The sequence below is a fragment of the Halyomorpha halys genome, unplaced genomic scaffold (assembly GCF_000696795.3).
Source record: "Halyomorpha halys isolate HHAL.00 unplaced genomic scaffold, Hhal_1.1 Scaffold8.1, whole genome shotgun sequence".
Classification (NCBI taxonomy): domain Eukaryota; kingdom Metazoa; phylum Arthropoda; class Insecta; order Hemiptera; family Pentatomidae; genus Halyomorpha; species Halyomorpha halys.
This window is the reverse complement of record NW_027111933.1, coordinates 906,690-916,414: the sequence shown is the minus strand read 5'-3', so window position 1 is coordinate 916,414 and position 9,725 is coordinate 906,690. Positions and strand designations below refer to the sequence as shown.

The 9,725-nt window shown below is 29.3% G+C and overlaps 1 long non-coding RNA gene across 3 annotated transcripts in view; it reads right to left on the bottom strand.

Annotated features, from left to right (window-relative positions):
- Positions 1-9,725, bottom strand: part of LOC136796350 (uncharacterized) — a 201,575-nt gene that overhangs the window by 127,011 nt on the left and 64,839 nt on the right. For all 3 annotated transcript variants that reach the window (XR_010844050.1, XR_010844051.1, XR_010844052.1), the window contains one exon: positions 6,430-6,519. This is a non-coding gene — a long non-coding RNA (uncharacterized lncRNA). The remainder of the gene's footprint in view (positions 1-6,429; positions 6,520-9,725) is intronic.

The following is a 9,725-nucleotide window of genomic DNA, read 5'->3' as shown; positions in this document are numbered from 1 at the left end:
TGTTATTTCGTTTTACCACGGCAAAAGAAGGCAATTTTTTTCGATTTAACACGCTTTAACATAGATCATGAATACCCCTAATATACTTCAATAGTTAATCCGCTACCTTGGACTATATCTGGACAAACGACCAGCCTGGAATCCTCACACAAGATTGAAAAGAAAGGAAGCTGCACGTCGATTTCGTAATAGTTGAAAAACTTACTAGACAAACGGTCCAAACTTCCAATTCATTACAAAAGACTGATTTACATGACAATTATAAGGCCTATCTGAACATACGGCGTTGAGCATTGGGCCTCCACTAAACCTTCGAATTCCTCTCGTATCCAATTCTTACAATCCAAAATCCTTCGTAAAATCCTAAATGCTCCCTACCTTGTCACAAATAAAATAATCCACAAAAACCTTAATGTTCCATTTGTCCCATTCCACGATCTAGCCCGAACCAGATATCAATCCTTCCAATACAAACTCCCTAACCACTGAAACCCATTAGTTTCTAATCTTGCTTCCTCTTTTATTCCGGACAATCCTCCGAGGCGTCTGAAAAGAAAATGGCCTCGAGACTTTATATTATAAAAATGTTTTTAGAGTGTTACCATTGGGTAGTTTCTCTACATGCTTGTACCATACCATTATGATTTCCTCAAATTTACTTGATGTATTTATGTACAGTTGTAAATATCAATAAATAAATTTAAAAAAAAAAAATCATTTAAGGACCATTTTCACAGTAATGAATTAATTTGTATTCGAGGAAAATCAACCATGGTTTCTAGACTTTTGCCCTGCGTGTTCCCGCATTCTGTGTGGCATATTTTGTTTTCATTATATAGAACGAGAACGGAAGGGAAGCTCTGTGTGTTTAGCTAACTTTAGTTTGTTATATGAACCTACACCAACCCCCTGTTAAATAAACATCAACGTTTAGCAATGTTCATAGCTTGAAAAAGAGACACGCTAGATCTCTAATTGAAAGTATTGTAATATAGTTGGGAAATCCAGTCCTTTTTGTTAATAATTTTAAGGTGCCTCTACACGTTTGCCTAGCAATGGCAAATTAGCGCATGGGTTTGGATGGTTTATTTGAATTCCCTGGTTGGACTGTATTTGCGGGCGACTTGTCGGCTGTCGGTTTTTGGTATAAATCAGAGGGCCCTTGTGCTGCATCCACACGTTTGTTTTCAGTTTGCATTGTTTTAGAATTTCCAACAGATGATTATTTGTATTCTCCATGTTTTAATTAATTTTAGAATTATCCTAACCTTTGCATTCAATAATTAACTCTTGTTTAAAATTATGTATTTTGAAATTCTGTGGATACGGTATAAATACATTGTTTCAAATCTTGTTAATTAACATTAGCAGTTTATTTTTGATGGAACATAGTAAAAATATATTTTTATTATGGTATTATAGGTTTAGATAATTTAATTAAAACGTTCGTAATAAAAATTACCAAGCGAAAGTCGAATTCATAAGTTATATAACACTATTAATATGCATATTTATTATAGATAGATTGATTTTTATTTTATTACCGCACCCTCCAACCATCTTCTCATATATTTAAATTTGATTATTGTTTATGGAACTCCTATAATCTATATTATGAACTACAATTTATAGAGGTCAATGCACGATTTTCAATTTTTTCGTACCTTCATTGAGAGTAATAACATTATTAGTTCATACATACATAATGCAAGAAATGTATTATGTATACTTTAGTGCATCTTCTCCCTTTGATTGCCTTATGGCATTATAAGGTACCATATTCAAGTCAACTAGAATACATATTAATGTTCTTATTAGTTAACCATTACATTGAGTATTAATATTAAATGGTAAATTATTTATGGTAATATCATGCATGGATATACCTTGCACTGCAATACACAGAGTATGCATTGTATCCTTGAAATTATTGTATTGAATTTATTAATATTTTCAACTCTCCTTCCTTTATTAGCGAAATGAGAAAAAATCGGATTTGAAAAATCCTTAAAATGAGAAATCATAATTTTTATTTTTAATCGACCGTGAAAAAAATACTTCAAATTTAAAAATTAAATTGTATAGATTTAGATAGTCCTGGTGTTGATGAATTGCAACGTTTCCACGTTAATCACTGAACTTAATAGTCGAAAGTATAATTAGAAGTTATTTTAGGGTTATAAAAATAATAAAATATATTTATAAATTATATCTATTTAATTTAATCCAGATACGACCTTTGCACAGTATGCAGTAATAAAACAGTGTTGGTAATGCAACCCATAGTCCTTGGAGCCAACGCGCTGAGAATAAGGAAATTGCTAACTGGCTATTATTTCTGCTTCCTTCGCAGAATGTCAATGTTCTCGTCTAGTTTCCTTGTTTTATTTTATATTTTAATTAATTATGAAATTGCAAGAAGGTCTATTAATTAATCCCACATGAATTTAAATAATTACATTTATTATATTTAACTAACTTCGGCCGAAATTCGGATCCTGGAAAAGATATGTAAATAACACAAAATTGAACGTTTTCCCAAAATTTAATACATTTCGAGTTTTTTCTACACAAAATTGCATATTTTACACTTTTTGAAACATTGTTTTATTTTTTGTAGAATACAATTTGAATGAACTAAATTTCTCATGTATGTATGGTGATATTTATTCATTTTATAGTATTATCCTTATTTAATTTATAATTGACAAATTTGAGGTAAACCAATGCATTAATTAACACATGAAGAGTCGAATTCAGTTCAGAATAATCTTAAAATGGTATTTAATTTTTACCTTGAACTTTAAGTTACTATTTTAACTAGACCCATTCAAAGTTTACTGGTGGTTGAACACTATAAAGATATTACCCATATACTAATAAAATGGTAAAATATATACCATCTTTATTTGCATTATAAACATAGAGCATTAAATTACAATTTCTGCTCATCTACCAGGTATTTCCAATCTATTTGTATTTGTATATTCCTACCTTCATATCAGAGTATAGGTAGTATTATTAGATAGTGTATCTGTAAAGGACATTTTAAAATTAATATTCAAATATAGAGGTCATGCAAGCCAGATATAGAGTCAGTAAACTAATTCCATGAACCAGTATCGCAAAGTAAGTTTATCTGTACCTGGATTCGGTTATCCGATACAATCTCTGTTGTATGTATTTTGGTATACCTTTGAATATTTAAACTGTTAAGCATTTAAGTTATTTTTACCAATGTTGTTTCAGTTTCTATGGATTCTGGACTTGCAGATATGATATGCATAAGATATGTGATATATATGCATAAGATAGATTATATGCATTCTATGACTTTTTTAAACCTGTATATTTAAATTTTGATAATAGTTCCGTAAAAATTTAAAACAAAAAAGAAAATTAAGGTATGTATGGTACTCCTACCTGAAAATATTGAATGCACTAGAAACAGCTATTTTTACTGTCACATAACAAATAATTTAAATTGATGCTTTTCTAAGCTGTTTTTGTTGAGTTCCATTTTACACTTCTCGTGAAATAACAAAAAAAATAATACTGAAATATCTAGTACCAAATAGAGGGTTTCTTATTAGTGCTGATGTATCTGTTACTGGCACGGAATTTAAAAAAAAAAAATTTATGAGATAAAAGTTGTGGTGAAATCGGTTCTTAGTAATAGAGATAAACAAAATAAAAAAGCTGAAGAAGAGGAAATATCTACCGAAGGCCTTTTTAATTAAAATAATTTAATTAATTATGTAATTGTTTTCATAACTAATATTGCTGTTTTTATTCATAAAATAAAATAAGATACTGTATCAGGCCTTAATATATGTCCCTTATAAAAAATTATAAGAGAACCCGGAGCGGTTAGTTCCAAAATGTTTCGTTGGAAAAGATATTGCGGGTGGCGGAATATACCTCAAGAAAGGCACAAAATACCACAAAAATTATGTATTTGTTTATATTATTAATAAGAGGAGCGCGGTGGCACCATGGTAAGGCGCAATGCTACTAATTCCAAGGAGCCGGTTTCGAATTCGGCTGGGCATAACATAGTTTTCTGTTACACTGTAGCCGTGAGTCAACCCTGTGGGTTCTGGAGCCCTCCTGGGATAAATTTGGTACCCTTAAATGGGTAAAAATCTGGCGATCGAGCTTGATTCTGACCAAATCACCTCCTTGCACAACCGTTGGTCTAGCAACAGTACTTCCCTTCAAAGTACTGAACCAATGACCCTTGGATTGTAGCGGCACAAATTTTAATTTATTTTAAATTTATATTATTGCCATTTTCGTACCTTTCTTTACCGCCACCTGGACCATCTTCCTACATTTAATTACATAGGTCGATTACCAATCTTCGAATCCAAAAGCTTCCATTTTTATTTCAATATTATTTAATTTTACTATCTTCATATTTCAATTATCATCTGCAAACGTATATGTAACTCGTGAATCCTGTTTTAATAAATATTAATGATTTCTTTCTTTGGTTGTTTCTTTCTCAAAACTTGACTGAAATGTATGTTCCTTACAAGTGAAAACATATTTATGGCCTTTCTGTTACTGATAAAAAAAAAATTCAGGAAAAATGTATTATAATTTTATGACATTTTGCTGTTCTAGCAATCTTCTTATGTTCTAAGAAGATAGTCTATCTAATTCAGCCATTAAAATTAAATATTTTGAAAGCTAATTTTTATAATAAAGTAGTTCTGTAAACTTCACTATGACTTCAGTATGATTTAGGTGCACTTACTCAACCTGGAAGTACAACAGGTGTTTAGCATATTACGGCCCAGAAACCCTATATGAAACTAATTTTGTTTAATTTCAATTAGTAATTCATTTCTTAAAGGCTCGACATCAAATAATCATATAAATAAAATAACATACAAATCATGAAAAACACTAATCTTCTTCAGAAAAGTTGGAAAATATTGTTAAAATATTATTTAGACATTAAAATTTTTACTTACACCAGTTTTCGGAATTTGAGATTAGTAATTACCGAAGTTACAGTACTGTAAGTGTTTACACAATTATTGTAGTGTTTCTTTTGTTCCAGGAAAAGGTAGACCGATCGATACTGCTTAAGGTTTACCAGCTTTTTATAAAACATTAATTTACACTAGATTGGTCTGCGCATAACAAACGACATTAGATCGATAATTCTTGGTATCGACTCCATTATTGAACCAAACGCTTTGTCACGTTACCTCGATAAAAACAAGAAAATGTATTCAAAATGTACGATTCGAACTGCAGTAACTTTTAAAACTTTCAAATTTCTGCTTACATCAATCTTCTGCATTTTGGATCAATAATTACTAACGACAGAGTCCAGTAATTTTTTTTTTTATTGCTGGCTTCTCTTGAAGATGACTTTGAATTCATAAATAATACTACGTTCTTAAGAGAATTAGTTTTAGGACGACAATGCTGGATTATATACTAACATCAAAATCCCTCTTGGTGGCATTAATATTGTCTTGAAGTGGACGGATCAGCTTTAGTCTGATATTGGGCGTACTACCTTTGATAACTGAAGGAGAACATCTGGTTATCACAATAAAACTCCCTTTTTCCTTCAGTCTAGGGCATATTATAACAATATTGCATGCTTATATATTCTTCCATTTTTCCCATATTTGCTGATTTATATTATATAATTTGAGTGACGAATGAGGTTTGAACCTCCATTTCTGCCTCTCATCCTCGCTCTATCCCTCATCCCCCATTTCCTCTCTCTTGGACTTTTTCTCTCCCTCTCCCTCACCCACTTTTTCTCCCTCCCCCCTCTTCTCTCTCTTTCTCTCTCAACATTTATTTACTTATTTAGCCTTGATTTGTAATTTACTAAGCGTTATTTGCTTATGCCCTCGCCAATTTTTTAGTCATTGTTCAAATTATAAAAGGTTTAAATGTAAAAGTATTTCCTCGAAACTGATACATTTGAAGAACGGATTCATTTATTAAAAATCTAATAAATATCATTCTCATATGACAATTAAAATATATTCTCAATTCTTATAGTATAGATAATTATGTTCCGCCGAAGAGTAGTGAGGAAGCTATACTGCCAATCTATGTACTCAGCAAACTTTTCTTTTTTTTTAAACAGTTATGTTTTTAAAAAATATTATCCTTAATTGTAATTTTTTTTTTTCACTGCGAAGGTACTGATATAATAGAAAATTATATTTAATAGTAGATCATGAATTAGGACTCACAAAGCCAGAGGTCTCCTTGGCAAAAGCCGCTGGCACAATACCAACGACTCCAACACAGTTGCACGTATTGTGTATCAGCGCCAAATTTAGCGTCAGCAATTTAGTGCTATGGAGTCGTAAATTTTATCCAGGGTCACATGACGGTGGCATTAAAGATTTAATTAATGAGTGGGCATTATGCAGTCACACCTACCTTTTTTTCTTCCTCCTCAGGCAGAGAAAGTATGGTAATGTGTCAACTACTTTTTTTTCTCCCGAAGCCTTCTCCTTCCATGGAATTCCTCTAAAAAAAAAAAAAAAAAAGGTCGTTTTGTTATTATTTTTTACAATTGGATCTTCACATTTTTGGAAACTTCATTCATTCAACAGTTTATATCGAAATAGCAGTATTTAATTATTTAATCAATATTAAACTGTAGGTGATAGTGAAAATGACTGTTACATTAAAAATTTTATGATCTGAATAACCACTTTTAAAGATTTCAATTAGAAAAAATATAATGAGTAAAACTAATGATTTGAGACATGATTTTAGTTCAGTGAAAAACCGGGAACCATGTATAAAAAACTTAAAATTCATCATCAATTCATATCTTGCAGTAAAAATAAAACATGTAAAATAAATTACCTTTATTATTTAATTTATAATATTAAATACTGAAAGCTTACCTACCGTGGTTTGCATTACATTTTACTAACTAAATATTAACCAAATATATCAAGCATATATAAGAACCAAACTAAAATGATTAAAAACCTAAAATTATTTTCATAATTGAAACGCTAAATGGAATAGCATGGTGTAAAATTTTTAATCTCAGAAAAAAATCATGATTTTATTTATTCTTATTTAAAAGTGGAAAAATCAATTTTCAATATTTTAAAACTATTGAAATTTTAAGAATTAAAATCAAATATGACGTTTTGAAAATGGGGCGTTTAAAATATTTTTTTGAGCAAAGTATCTCGTTTTCTACTATGTCACATAACATATTTTTCCACTTCACTCTTCATTTGTGTATTTAAATATAAATGTAGCATTAATCAGAAAAAGTGTGGTTGATTTATTTTATTAATATAAATAATAACTCCATAAGTAATTTCGAAAAACTTTATAAATTTGAATGTTTTATTAATAATAGTATCCATCATATTGATCAAACCATTTGATTTTTAATTTTTATTTAAAATAATATGTATATGTACATATTTACAGAACATTTTTTTTTATTAAATTAAAAATATTATACATTATTATTTTTTTTATCTCTAAAAATAATCCGTTTATCACAGAATATATATTTTAATTAAATAAATGAACAAGTATTAGGTCAAATTGAAAAACTGAAAGGCTGAATCCGAGTTAAAAACAACAGCTATGAACTTTTTGTTTGTAACAAAAAGAGATTTTTTTATATTTATTATATATTTTTTATTTTATTATTTATTTATTAGATACTAATTAATGCCATTCTAAGGATGTTCATCACTTGCGCATATTTCTACGTATTTAACCGCTTTTTTGTTTATTTTTTAATGAATTAAACTATTCACGCGATCACATCAACAATACCTTGCCTAATATTTTTATCATTTAAACCATGAATTTAATAAGGAAAAGAATTATAAAATATATATTTACGTTTATAGATATATATTTGTATACTTTTAACTTTGGGAACTATTTTCATGCTATTAAAATCGAAAACATCAATCTAGACTTATAAGTATAAAGTATGTAATTTAAAAAAAAAATAAAATCGCACAATTTAACTTAAAATTAAAATAAATAAATTCCTATAGAGCAAAACGGGCAGTTTTTAACAATATTAAATTTCAATGAATCGGATTGATTAGGTTTTAAAAATTTTACCAACGTGAAAAACATTTTTAGAACGTGAAAATCTGTTATGAGTTAAAATTATTTTCTGGGCCCCGTGGATTTAATTTTACAATTAAAATTTATTCATTATAACGATCCTATCTCACTGCTATAACGCACTGCTTTATATTTATTATTTATTATACCTTTAGTGATCGTATAACATTTAAACGTGTACCTCTTCTTAATTGACGACTAACTACATCAAGATCGTAAATAAACGAATGCAATAATTAATTTACGCGTATGAAATAAACTGTTATATACTAGCTGGTAGTTATGCGTGTACTTATAATTCATCTATAATAAATAACAAGACAAAAGTGTGCTACAGTTTATTGAATTATAATAGGCATTGCATTTAGGAATAATAGGGTCTAATAAAACATGAAAGCTAAATAAAAAATGATTATTATCGTTTATTATATACGTTCACATATAAAATTGTAGTTTATGAGAAAGAGGCATCGGCGTTGTTTAAATTGTTTTTGAGTAATTACTAATTATTCCAAATCAAGATACCTCTGCATGTGACGTAGTTCAAAATTTTTTGAGCCGTATAGTAATGTGGGAGAATAAAAAAAATAGTAACGGGAGAAACAGCTGTGAAGTATGAGCGCCCTACTTTGGTCTGACAAGGACGATAAATTGTAGCGGGCAGTGTTGCCACTATACACGGGGAACTTTCTCTTGCAACAGTGGTGAATAGGATTTTTGTAGTGTTACGTTGGCATTCTGGGGTTGGAGTTCATCTCGAATTATAAGATGAATTGGCACTCACTGTAGTGTACTAATCCCATGAAATAGCTTTTTGTTGTTTCGGTGTTTATTATTTGAAAATATTACTTGAAAAAATAATTTTTAAAATAAGCCTTAAATTGTGTATACAACCAAATTTAATATGTTTGTTTGTTCATAAAATGTTTTGGAAGTTCCGAAACAGGATTTCCCGCATTTCTCTTTACAGGGATAAGCAATGGCATATCAGCACATATATAGTTGTACCTCTGTAATGACCAAACTGGACTCACTATACATTTTACACAAAAAAGACATAAATTCAAATTTGATCCACCAAAAATTATACATCGGTAAAAAAACAACAACTTTAAGCGAAATATAAAATAAATGATTACTATAGAAAATATAAAAATCGGGCTATCAACAAAAAATCAAATGTACAAAATTTAAATTCATGTTACTCTAACCTAATAAATACATAAGACATAATTGACAACACTAAATATAAATAGACAAAATACAAAACAGAAATACCAGACGTACTACTTGCTAGAAACGGTACCTGTTGCAAAAAACTAAAACAAACCCTTCCTCCATTTCAACCTTTTTCAGTTCTGGTAAAAATCTAGAATTAGTTGTATCACAGCAAAGTAGAATAAACTGTAATAGAAAATCGTTAAGAAAGGTTTTAGTCATAAAAGTTATTTAAAAAATTCATACCAATGCCGCACAACTTGCACGATTAAAAAAATTGTATGTTATTATTAATATATAATTTAAATTGTTAAAATGATTTTGGGTGGTTCGGAGGTTATGGGTCTTCAGAAGTAAATATAAATCGTGATGAAACAATAATTAATGTACTT